Genomic DNA, 12,753 nt, shown 5'->3' on the forward strand with positions numbered 1-12,753 from the left:
TGTTTTGTCACCAGATAACATTTTTAAATTGATGCCTTGTGACTACCCGCTAACGTCTGAAAACTTGATGCACTGTCGTCTAGCGGGCAATTAGAACTCTCCTTGTAGTTTCTGACCATACATACTACTGGCTATGCAAAGTAGGCATTAGGCTTTCTGCCTTGTTGTTGCTGCCTGGGCACCAATGCTAACACCCATGTTCCCATGGCTGAAACCTCTATCCCTCTTACTCGGCTGGTGCTGCCTGGGGGCCATGCCGATGGCTGAAACCTCTATCCCTCTTAACCTGCTAGTGCTGCCTGGTGGCCAATTCCGATGGCTGAAACCTCTACCCTCTTACCCTGCTGGTGCTTCCTGGGGGCCATTGCCGATGGCTGAAACCTCTATCCCTCTTACCCTGCTGGTGCTGCCTGGGGGCCAATGCCGATGGCTGAAACCTCTATCCCTCTTACTCTGCTGGTGCTGCCTGGGGGCCATGCCGATGGCTGAAACCTCTATCCCTCTTAACCTGCTGGTGCTGCCTGGCGGCCAATTCCGATGGCTGAAACCTCTATCCCTCTTACCCTGCTGGTGCTTCCTGGGGGCCATTGCCGATGGCTGAAATCTCTATCCCTCTTACCCTGCTGGCGCTGCCTGGGGGCCAATGCCGATGGCTGAAACCTCTATCCCTCTTAACCTGCTTGTGCTGCCTGCGCTCCGTCTGTCCTGCTGAGGCATCTGTTATCACTCTAGCCCTGCTAATGAATCGTTCCTCATTTCAATATGCTGGTAAATATGTTGCTTGCTCACCAATTTGTTGAAGAATTCATCAAGGCTGCCCTGATGAAAAAGCATCAATAGCTATACCATACCAATGTTGCTCTAGAGAGCCTTTAGCCCTGAATGATGGCCCATCTGAGGATCCTTAATTCCTTTGGCATTGCAGATGTTGCCTCTAACCAGATTCTGTATCCCTCTGGTACTGCTGAATGAATCCTCTCCCCCCGCCCCCCCTGTTCTGCTGACAAAGCTTTAATCCCTCTGACCCTTCTGAAGGCCATGCCAGCCATGCCGATGAAGCCACTATTACGATGGCCCAGCTGAGAATCCTTAATTCTTTTGCCACTGCAGATGTTGTCTCTCAAGGTCCTCTATTCCTCTTGCACTGCGGAAGAATGAGCTATCCCTCCTGCTCTGCTGATGAAGCTTTAGTCCCTCTGACCACTCTGAAGTTTCTCTATCCGTCCAGCCCTGCTGATGAAGCCTATCTCCTCCGGGTCTACTGATAAAGCCTCTATCCATCCTGCCCATGAGCATATAGTCCCTCTTGTTTGGCTGATGCAGCATCTGTGCTTTCTGCATTGCGGCTCGTTAACCGTCACCATAGGATGCTGGCCCGAGCTGCTAGGGGGATCTTTTTTTTTGTTGTTGGTCTTTTTATGAACAGAAACATAATCTTACAGCATGTATAATATAATGCAACAAATACCAATTGGGAGGACCAAAACAAAGCTGAATAGGCCAAAATAAAACACACAAAGGCCGGGAGGATCCCAGGGCTGTGACCAGGGGTCAAAGTCGCCCATTCCCATTTACTTGCACCCCAACAGGTGGGAAAAACATAGCCGGATCTCCCACTCTACCAGAGGCATACATCGCCTTAGAAATACAAAGAGTACGAATAGTAAGAATAAGCGAGGAGCATGTAGAGAAAGTACTGCACACATACCAGCGTAAGGAGGGGGATACAGTCCAATTACCCGTGCTGATGGGCCCAAAACAATAATATGCCCTCTAGGTGACTAATATGCTCTCTAAGGTCCGCCTCCTACCCCCATCCACGCTGCTGGGTGGCTCTCTGGCCTGGCTTACCTGCTTTTCACCTCCTATCTTGTTAGTGCAATGTATGTGTGTACGTAGGCAATTTATCTACCACAAACCTGGCTAGAACGCAGAGGAGCGCTGCAATTGGGGGCTGGGGACTTGGAAGTCAGGCAACAGTTTAAACTTGAGTCTGAACAATCTTTTGGAAGACAAGGAAATGATGGAGAGTATTGCTGCCCCAATCTGATTCATGGTGATTGATAAACCACCACCATTCCCAAGTGCTACTCCAGGTCACCTGCTAGTTACTACCATACACCAACGCTTTGAGGTCATACCAATGATACATAAGGCGCTATATAAATGCCAAGTAACATACATGCATATGTGCTGTGATTAAGATCATGCGAGCATTCAGTTAAGGCATGATTGCAGTCACGGTGTGTGCCTGCCATAAATGGGGGTGTAAACGCCATCAGGCAGTGTGTGTGAATTCATCAAAGGGTGTGTACTCATTGAGTGGCATGCATGGGTGAAGTCCTAAACATTAAAGTGGGGGGGACTCATCAACCATCGCAATGGGATACGAGGTCACCAGAAATTAGTATATCAAGGTGAAATATGCACATTTCATTAAATTAGCATTTGCCTAACCACCCAAATTACACAGGGTGAATGGTATTTGCCTTCCATAAAATCAACACACACACAAAACCAAGAGAGGATATTTTCTTCTAATAGTGTTTTTGAAAACGTTAAAAGGTGTGCATGTTTCAAACGCAAAGAAGCAATACAAATGTTTTCCCTGGTACTTGCAGTACCAAAATGAGACATTTCACCTTTAGTTGTTAGTTATTTTTCATCAAGTTATACAGTGCAGAGGTGAAGTGTCCGGCCTGTAAACATGACGACTGCGGTTAGATCCCTGATGTCGGCTTTAATTCATAAATTCAAAGAGAACATTAAATGTTTCTCATTTTAGCTGGGGGTGGGGAGGCTGAGTCCACCCTCTGAAAAAAGTGGGTGGACTCTGACCCCCGCGTGTACCCTCGACTTGAGCCCTGGTGGCATGGCAGTGAGTGAAGGGTGTGTGTGGAGTCATTGAGGACAGGAGTGCAGTCTATGTCTGCAAGTGTCCTGTTTGTGTGCATATGTTCTGTAAGTAAGGACATGGCTGCAGTCAGTAAAGACATGCTTGGTGACTCTGAGTGTCATCAGTGAGGCTGTGTGTCGGGGTGCCTTAGGGTGTCCACTCAGTCCATAAGGGAGTATGCAGCCAGTGTGGTATGTGCACAGTCAACTTGGTAATTTGTGCAATCAGTGAAATGTTGGTTACAGGAATGCGGGTGTGTGTGTAGTCACCGAGGCTGTGCAGAGTCAGTGGGGAAATGTGTGCTGTTGGTTGTGGAGTTTGCAGCCATCAAAAACACGTTTTAGTCAGTGACTGCATGTTTGCAATTAGTTTGTGAATGCATTCAGCCAATGCACACATGCAGCCAGTTAGGGTATATGTGGCGTCACTGAGGCTGTGCATACACAGTAAATACATCCTTGCAGCCATGTATTTAAATGTTTCACCTTGATCACATTAGGCGCCCTTCCTCTTGCGCATACAGCGCTTCGGAGATGTAGCAACCAACAGTAAGTCCAGGACCAAGCAGGGGCTGCGTCACAGCCCAACAGTACACTTGTTGGCACTTGCAATGCGCGTGCACTGCAAGTTATGTAGAGCCTTTCCGGGAAAAGGGGGCAGGAGCAGCACGCAAGGTAGTCAGACTTTGGAGAGAGCTGCTTTCAGTCGACCAACAAACTCAGAGGGAATGGTCTTTTGCAGCTTCGCCGCTTCACGGTAAGGAGAGCCATTTAGCATGTATGTGCATTAATCAAAGGGATGGTGTTGTGTGTTAGGGTGAGTGTATTGTCATTACAGGCATGTGTGCAATTTATTTGTATCAAGCCGGTCGCCCTCAGGCATCAGGGTGCCACGTGAAGACACATCAGACAACAAGTAGACTAACATGGAGATAGTGGGGGAGTATTTATTTATTTACTTGTATTAATCGTTTTTTTTATCATACTAAACTCTGCTAAGAAGTTGCTTCAGAGCCTTACATGTGCTACTAGAGGGAAGTGTCATGCCTGCCACACGTTGTTTGGCAGGTCATTTGCCTGCGGTCAGTTGGCACCAGTATTCCAGATGGCAATTTCACAGCGGGCGAGGTGGCGACTCAGCCACATGCGGCTTCGGCGGCGGAATGCTTCCTGCAATTCTACAGGACGTTTTGTGTCCTTCATGTTTGTTCTGCCGCATTGAGGCGATTGCTTAGCCCCCTACCACCGTTCTCCATCAGATGGCATTCCAGTTGCCAGGGTTACACATCCACGTCATGGCAATCCGGAAGCCATAAAAGCTAGCCCCTGGAAGGTACTGGGTGCCTCTCGACGCGCCCGATGTCCTTGTCCTGGGCTCTTGACTTCTGTTGCATCTCTTGCTCGTGTCTAAGACCTTGTCCATCTTACTTTGCCTTCCTAGTTCTTGCTTTTGTTCCCGTACCTTCCTGGATGGTCTTCCTTACTTTCCTTAATCTTTCACCGTACCTGGCTTGCGTTTCCTTATTCTGCCCCCTACCTTGTCCTGCTCATGAGGTTTGCCCACAGCTCCTCTGGAGAAGGCCGATTGCACCAGTCCTCTTCCTGTCATCGGCAGATATTCTGCTGCTACTTGGCTCCCCCGTCAGTGCTCTGCACCATCCTGGTACCAGGCTAATCTGGGGCAGCCAGGCTCGTGATTCTGGGAGGAGTTCCAGCGGAATCCTGAGTTTACATTCTCTCAGGAGTATTCTTCAGGATGCCTCTCGGTGCTGTTATTCACAACGGCTGAGTCGGATGAAACCCAAATACTTGGGTTCAGGAAGAAAGGTAAACAACACAAGCACAACGCCCTTCTGGACAGGAAGAAAGTCCACCTCATGGGTAGGTGATTGGGTCAGCGCTGATATTTGCACTGATAATGGAACCCCTTGCCTCCAAACTGTGTTCCCAGCAACTCCACAGAGGTCTTACCTTCGGACCACACAGGCTAATAATATCCCTCTATCCAGACAATGTAGCCTTATTCATTCGTGATCCTAGTGAGAACCTGAACCCGATCATGAGGGAAGTAATAAAATTCTGCGCAGTTTCCGGCTTAAAAATCAATCCCACCAAATCAGTCATATCTCCGCTAACCCCAGCGACCAAGCCATTCACCGACTCTTATCATTTTGCATGGGAGACCTCACATGTACGCTACCTGGGGATAATGTTGTTGTTAAACTACCAAGATATATTCCACAATAACTATGAAGTAGCGTTGAAGTCATTGCAGGAGAAGGTAATCCATTGGAGGGCGCTTTCACTGACCTTATGGGGGATGGCCTCGCTGGTAAAAATGGTAATTCTTCTGAGGCTTCTTTACCTCTTTTCCAATATACCTATCCTAATATCACAGTCCTTTTTGAAGAAAATTAAAAGTTTAGTCTTAGATCTACTCTGGGCAGGCAAACCAGCAAGAGTGGCTTACACAACGTTAATGCTGCCAGTGTCCAGTGGTGGCCTCGCTCTTCCCGACATGGAACTATATTACTGGGCGGCCCAGGTGCAGTTTCTTGGCCACTGGTACACCACGCACTTTGTCAGGCCACATGTTCAAATTGAACGAGCCATAGCGACGCCCCACCTCTTGGGAGCTGTCGTTATCAGTCAACTTCCAGTACCCCATACTACTCTGAACATGGTCCTTGCGACCTACGGGATCTGGAAAAAAATGACTCAAAAATATAATGTTCAGGTCAGATTCTCCCCCCTCCTCCCAGATTCTCCCCCCTCCTCCCAATCAAATTCATACCAGGGATCCCCCTGACATCGGAAAGGGTCTTCCATCAGTGGGTAACGAAACTACAGTTCAACACACTTGGGGACCTATTCAACGAAGGTACCTTTCTTACACCCCAACAAGCAACTGAGGGGGAGTGTCACGTCCCTGGACACTTTCCTATATTTCAGACTCTGATACACCCTCCAAGCACTTTTTCCCTCATTCCCACAGCAACCACCAACTTGACCATTACTACACAATGTGATTCAGTCACAAGATGAGGGAAGATTGGTCGCCTCCATCTACAGATTGCTTGTAACCGATACAATACCGGTTAACACACGAGCGAAAATGAGATGGGGAAAGAACCCTGCACGCGTGACTCCCAGATGAAGAATGGACGTATATCCTAAGGCAAACGCAAAAAAACACTAAACACAGGGTTCAAACAAATCCACTTCAACTTCCTGCACCAAACATACTTCACACCGGCTTACAGCAACCAGACTCCGCAGCGGCATGCGCGAGATGTGCCCCAGCGGCCGACTTCTTCCACCTGGCGTGGGACTGCCCCATGCTAACCACATTCTGGTCACAGGTCATGCAGAGTGCATCGGCAATAGTAGGGTTAGAACTACAATCCACTCCGACAGTGGTGCTACTTGGGATGAACAAGCAACTCTCACCTGCAATACGGAAATTGGCAGGAGTTCTGTTGATCCTAGCTTGCAGGAGGATAGCCATGTCATGGGGTCGGGGCCCGATCCCGACGGTGGAAAACTGGCACAAAGACGTCCTTTACGGCCAGGATGTGGAGACGGACTTTATTAGGACATTATGTCAGCACGTCCGCCCCCCAGATATATGGGGTCCGCTAATCGCATACCTACTCAACGAAGCAGAGGAATCCACATCGTTGTTGCCAGAAAGACCAAGCGTACAGGACGAAGTTTCCTAGTCCACACAGAATCAGAGGCTAGCGTCTGCAAGTGTACTGTCTGAAGAACCTTAGATACATCAGCAAACATGGAGGGCTGGTAGTGGGAGGGTTGGGGTGGGGGATCTTGGATGGCGCATTATTGTTGCACCTGAATACGGGTGCGGTTGTTTTTGCAACGTTAAATGAAAATTGAAAAATAAAGGTTTAAAAAAAAATGGGTAGGTGATTGGGGCTGGGGGGCCAGGGGGTATGAGCAGGAGGGAAAAAAGCCTAAGAGCCAAGTCAGGCTTGGAACATGTGAGCCTGAAGCAATCTTCTAGGCATCATATGGTCGGAGAGGGAGAGGAAGAAAGAGGGGCTTTGATGGTGGGAGATATGTATCCGCATAATATGAACGCTCCCTCTAGCGAGACAGTCAAGTCGTGGGAGGCAAACGGAAGCTATCTGGTTGGCTGGCGCCACTTTGGAAGCACAGTGAGCTGCTTCTCCATGGGTGGATGGCATGTGAGTCAGGCATGAGACCTTGAAGGCAACTTGTTCTGTGCTCATAAGCCAATGCAAGGATTTCAGGTGATGTGGTTGGGTCTTTTGGGGTCAAAGGTGAGGATGGGAGGGTAGCTCTGAGCTTTTTGCATGCTGTACAGTATCTTGATGTGAAGCCTGAACAGCTCTACTCTGGGACAGAGTAGTCCTCTGATCAGGAGGTGGGGGGAGGGGGGAGAGGGAGATCACTCAATTAGGCCCAAGCACCCAGGAGCGTGTGTGCACTCGGACCTCATTGAACGTATGCGTGCAGTCATTGGGGGGCCTGAGTGTACTCGGCGAAATGTGTATGCATTGGTTGCATGCAAATGGTCTTTGGGGAGAGGGGTTCGTGTGCATTCAGTGAGGTTGCACCTGCAACCATTGAGGGCTTATGTGCATTCATTCAGGGGGCGGCCTAGCAGTCAATGAGGGCTTGACTGCGTGGCCAGTGAGCGTGCGTGTGCATTTAACAAGCGTGTGCATGCATTTCAACACAGGGCGGACTGGTAAACATTGCTTCTAAATCACTCGGATGTTGATAAATATTCTGAGTAGCACATTAAATCTTAATAGCGAGGAAAAAAAGTCAAAAGACAAGGTTATATTGACCTTATCTGTGCAACAAGAATGATTAGCCTGTCCATTTCCTAATCTAAAGCTTAATAGCTGCTTTCTTTTAAGTTGGGTATGTTAGCGGTTGCTGCCATCTGGTGGTAATGTAAAAACGTGTCATAATGAGCGACCTCGTGTCGGTGGTAAGTCCTAGTTTACCACCAACTCTTAATCGGGTTAGCTGGTCTGCCAAATCACATTTTCAATAACCTGGTTCCTTTTTTGGACTAATCGTTTTATGCTCAAATTTTGAATATCGATGATTTGCGAGCGCTTCTGTAGATGCCAGCCAGCCAGCCTTGTATCGAGTTATTACAGATATGGTGGCTAACCCTGTGGGTTACTTCGAAGAGGAAGATGGCCTCTTTCTCTCATTTTTTTACGACAAGACGTCGACTTGTACTGCGGGATCAACCATCCACCACCTGTCCCACTTGAACTAACAAACCAATCCTTTCAAGTGTTATTTTAATTATTACGTTTGTTGACGCGGATGACTTGTATACAGCTTGGCTGGGCTGCTGGCGTCTTACCAGTAAGGGCTTTCACAGACGGCATCATAACTTGTAGCCTGGCTCTTCCTTCCTCCTAGGTTAAGTGGGCCTAGGGTGGAGAGTGTCAACATGTAGAGTAATATGGGTTGTTCTTTCCATGACACACACATGCACCTGAGAGCCAAGTGAATGGCAGGGGTGGGTTTGCGAATGCCTGTTGATTTGGGTTTTGCGGGGTGGGGGTTGGGGTCCTTGTTTGCTTCGTGGGACATCATAACTTGCCTAAGTCACGCCTTCCATCTTCCCTGCAATGCATACTGTACGACCCCTGTGACCAAGGCCTACTTTACTTGTAGTGTCCCGGGGTTATCAACAGGGGAAGAATCAAGACACCACTTTTTATATGAATGAACTTCCTAGAATCCGAGGCTGTCTATTGCAAGGTTTTTTAAATATGTTTTGTTCCTGATACAATGCGCTCACCCTTCTTTACCTGCAAGAAACAATCACCTAGAGGTTCTGTTGAGGGTTCAAGATCACCTGGGTCACGAGTGAAGATTTGACCTGTCCACCGCAGTGTGAGTGATGTGCTAGTGAGGCCATCTGGCCTGTCCACCGCAGTGTGAGTGATGTGCTAGTGAGGCCATCTGGCCTGTCCACCGCAGTGTGAGTGATGTGCTAGTGAGGCCATCTGGCCTGTCCACCACAGGGCAAGTGATTATAATGTATTAAAGGTGTATTAAAGTGTTTAGTCTTGGGAGGATAGCTCAGGGGCAACGTGCTCACCTTGGAAGCAAGACGACACAGAGCACCACAGGTTCGATCCCTGGGTCAGTGCTTAGAAACCTCTGGGTATTAAGGGCGTTATAAACCTATCATATCAAAGTGCTAATTCAGCGCCAGCTAGGGGGGCACACCTATCACCTTCGAGAGTAAGCAAGGGGGGGGGACAGGGCACCTTCTGGGGACGACGACGTAGGTACCCAAACTACAGTCACGCCATGAAAGAAGACCTTGCGGGGAAAGGCGGGGGGGGGGGGGGTAGGTAAGCATCATGTGTACCAGCGGCCCAAGGGACCTTTGTGCCAAAGAGTACAGAGGCGGAGCTCAAGCTGAACGTCCCAGGCAGACTGAAGCAGCTAAGACAACATTGGGTGATGTAATTGCAGGGCGGAAAGCCAATCCAGTGGGCACACGTGGATAGAGGGGAAGTGGATCTGAGGCAGGGACCGTTCACATGGCCACAAGTGCCCGTCGGCAGGTGGCTATGGGAAAGGGACCCTGGACGGAGTGGTGTTCCTGGGAGGACCTATCGAATGGTAAGTCACTGTGTTCCTCGGAGGTGGACAGCCTTCAGAGTATCCACCACAGGACTTGTGGAGGCCCTTATCCAGCAGTTACCGTGTGAATGTCTCCCTTTCCACCAGAAGCAGGGTGTATCGTGTTCCGTTCTCAAGGGTGCTGACCAATGGCAGTGTAATTAAGTTCCGGCGGTCAGCACAAATGTTATTTTACTAATTGCAAATTGTCCCTGGCAGGGGTGAGAAGCGATGTGGCGCCACATGGGGAGGCGATGAGTTGGTATAGTGTTGAACTGTTTATTCTAATCATGTTTCACTAACATACGTCCAGCACTAAGGATTTGACGTAGCCTAGCCAATGAGATTCTTGGGAAACATCGAAAATATGAACATACTAAAATGCAAGCGTTTCCAAGTGTCACTCTTGACCATTGTGTTTTATAGTATAACACAAATGTTTGCTACACCCCAGATGTCAGCTCTCGTCAATCAGTTCTAGTTCACTGTTTTGTTTGATTTGTACTTGTGCAGCTCTAATAAACAGCGTTGCTTCTTGCCCGTTGTGTGCTGCTTTTTTCAGTACAGTTTTATATGATGTGATCGGAGGACCTGGAGTACACTATTGAGGCCATCTGACCTGTCCACCAAAGGGCAAATGATGTTCTAGTGAAGTCATCTGGCCTGTCCACACAGAGGGCGTGGTGTGCTAGTGAGGCACTCTGGCCTGTCCACACAGAGGGCGTGGTGTGCTAGTGAGGCACTCTGGCCTGTCCATCACAGGTCGAGTGATGGGATAGTAAGGCCATCTGGCCTAGCCACAGTAGAGTGAGTGATGTGCTAGTGAGGCCATCGGGTCTGTCTACCCAAGGACGAGTGATGGGATAGTAAGGCCAACTGGCCTAGCCACAGTAGAGTGAGTGATGTGCTAGTGAGGCCATCGGGTGGGTCTACCCAAGGACGAGTGATGGGATAGTGAGGCTGCCTGGCCTGTGCACTGTAGGGCGAGGGGTGGGCTTGTGAGGCCATCTGGCCTGTCAACTGAAGGCAAGTGGTGTGCGAGTGAGGCCATCTTACGGGTCGGTCAAAAGTGGCTCGCCAGGTTGACAGAATAATTTTCTAGGCCACCAGCAGTCAGATTCCCTTGGAGGGACTTTTACACCCTCTGGAGACTGCCGCACACATGACTTTGCTTCCTATTAAGTCTCAAGCTTTCACTGCAAAGACCCCGAGCAGTCGATCTTTCCTGATGCCCCCCCCTAGTAAAGGTTTGGTGAAATACTTTTCCCAACAGCGACTTTCATCCCTCCAGCGCTGTTAATATTTTTTCTACTAGACCTATTTTCTATTCCATCATTTGCTCTTTTCCCCAGTTTCTCCCCCCACCCCTCTTCAACCCTCCAACCGTTTGGCCACATGTCATAGTTTTCATCCTTTGATTAATCTTTTCAGAAATACTTGTTTTACTTTTTAATTGATCTGGATGGAAGTTCAACCTGTTATTTTTGCCTGCACTTGTATTGCACTTACTGTTACTGATCTCTCACACTTGTGGGGTGAGCCTTAAACCTGGCCCCCCAATACCATAGAGAGGGGGATTTGCTGACTTTAGAATGGCCTCTTTGTGGCAGAGGAGGATGTTGTAGAGTGGGATTCACCGCACCAGGCGTCTACGTCACTATTGAGGCTAGTGTTCTTGGTTACGGTCCGATAATCTCACACAAAAATATTTGCAAACATTTATTTTGTGCCATTATCATGAACGTATTATCTATTTTATAAAGTTTCCTATAGGTAGGTAATGCTTTATTTTGGCTTACGCCATTTACAAATAAAACATTCAATACAAAAAAATCATTAAAACACACAAAAAAAGGTAATATTACAATTATATTACTTTAAATATGCTAAGTGCTCCTTAATACAATCTGACTTAAAAAACTAAATTAAAAATTCCTTTCCGAACGCTTGAAGGAGGCAGTAATGGACTCGCAAAAATCAGTTCCAAAATTTGCATCACTACATGATAATATAAAAAAAAACCATTGCCTCCGAAACAGGTCTAACATTATGACCTATAAAATGCCTTCTCAACCACTGCCTTATTAGACCTGATAGTTTGTACAAATGAGCAAAAAATGAGGTAGATCCTCAATAGCACATCTGCCGCAGGTACAATAATTAAGTCTTGAATTGCCACGGTATCCGTCGCCTTGATGGTGAAATATTTAATCTTACAATAGCCAGGATATGTCTTTGAGTAGGTAACCGAATAAAGCTCAGCAAGACATTCTCATAGTGGGTGCCACGTGCCACCATTAACTGTCTCAGTGAGCATACATTATCATGCTGTTCATGGCTTGGTCGTGTTCTAGCTTTCTTGCTTTCGTTTTCAGCTGTTGCTTAGTGATCGTGCCCCCACTGAGTTGTTTATCTATGCCCCACTTTCTACATAACGAGGAGCATTTCTTATGCCAGGGATAAATGTCATAAGAGGCTTTTATCGCAAATTCTTCCTTTATATTCCTAATATTCAGATTTCTCGAGGGGCTTGAATGTAATTTCTCAAAATATTCCAAAATTCTAAATTCGGCCCATACATCGATACTTCAAGCCTTAGGGCTAGACCTGGGGCACTCGGGTCTAAGCCCATCAGCTTCCTCAAAATCGAGCCTTGGGGCTAGACCTGGGGCACTCGGGCCCAAGCCCATCAGGTTCCTCAAAATCGAGATTTTGGGCTACACCTGGGGCACTCGGGCCCAAGCCCATCAGCTTCCACAAAATCGAGCCTTAGGGCTAGACCTGGGGCACTCGGGCCCAAGCCCATCAAGTTCCTCAAAATCGAGCCTTAGGGCTAGACCTGGGGCACTCGGGCCCAAGCCCATCAGGTTCCTCAAAATCGAGCCTTAGGGCTAGACCTGGGGCACTCGGGCCCAAGCCCATCAGGTTCCTCAAAATCGAGCCTTAGGGCTAGACTTGGGGCACTCGGTGTAAAGACTGGTAGGGGGTGTCTGTACTTCCGCTCTCTATATGGTAGAGGAGAGGCACAGAAGACCCCAGCCAAGATTCTCTATTATTGGTACGTGGTCAAGCAATCAAGGCCTAGCTTCTCAGGAGGTGATGCAGGCTGGTTCTTAAGTACAGTGTAGTCCCCGAACCCCCACAAAGGAATGTCCACACACTGTATTACTGAAAACACAGTCTTTATATAATTAATATTCAAAG

At 48.1% G+C, this 12,753-nt stretch overlaps 1 protein-coding gene across 3 annotated transcripts in view; it reads left to right on the top strand.

The window, feature by feature from the left end:
- Positions 1 to 12,753, top strand: part of TRPV4 (transient receptor potential cation channel subfamily V member 4) — an 848,481-nt gene that overhangs the window by 632,327 nt on the left and 203,401 nt on the right. The gene's annotated exons all lie outside the window — the stretch shown is intronic.

This window comes from Ambystoma mexicanum, chromosome 10 (assembly GCF_040938575.1).
Source record: "Ambystoma mexicanum isolate Mex_15411 chromosome 10, UKY_AmexF1_1, whole genome shotgun sequence".
Taxonomy (NCBI): domain Eukaryota; kingdom Metazoa; phylum Chordata; class Amphibia; order Caudata; family Ambystomatidae; genus Ambystoma; species Ambystoma mexicanum.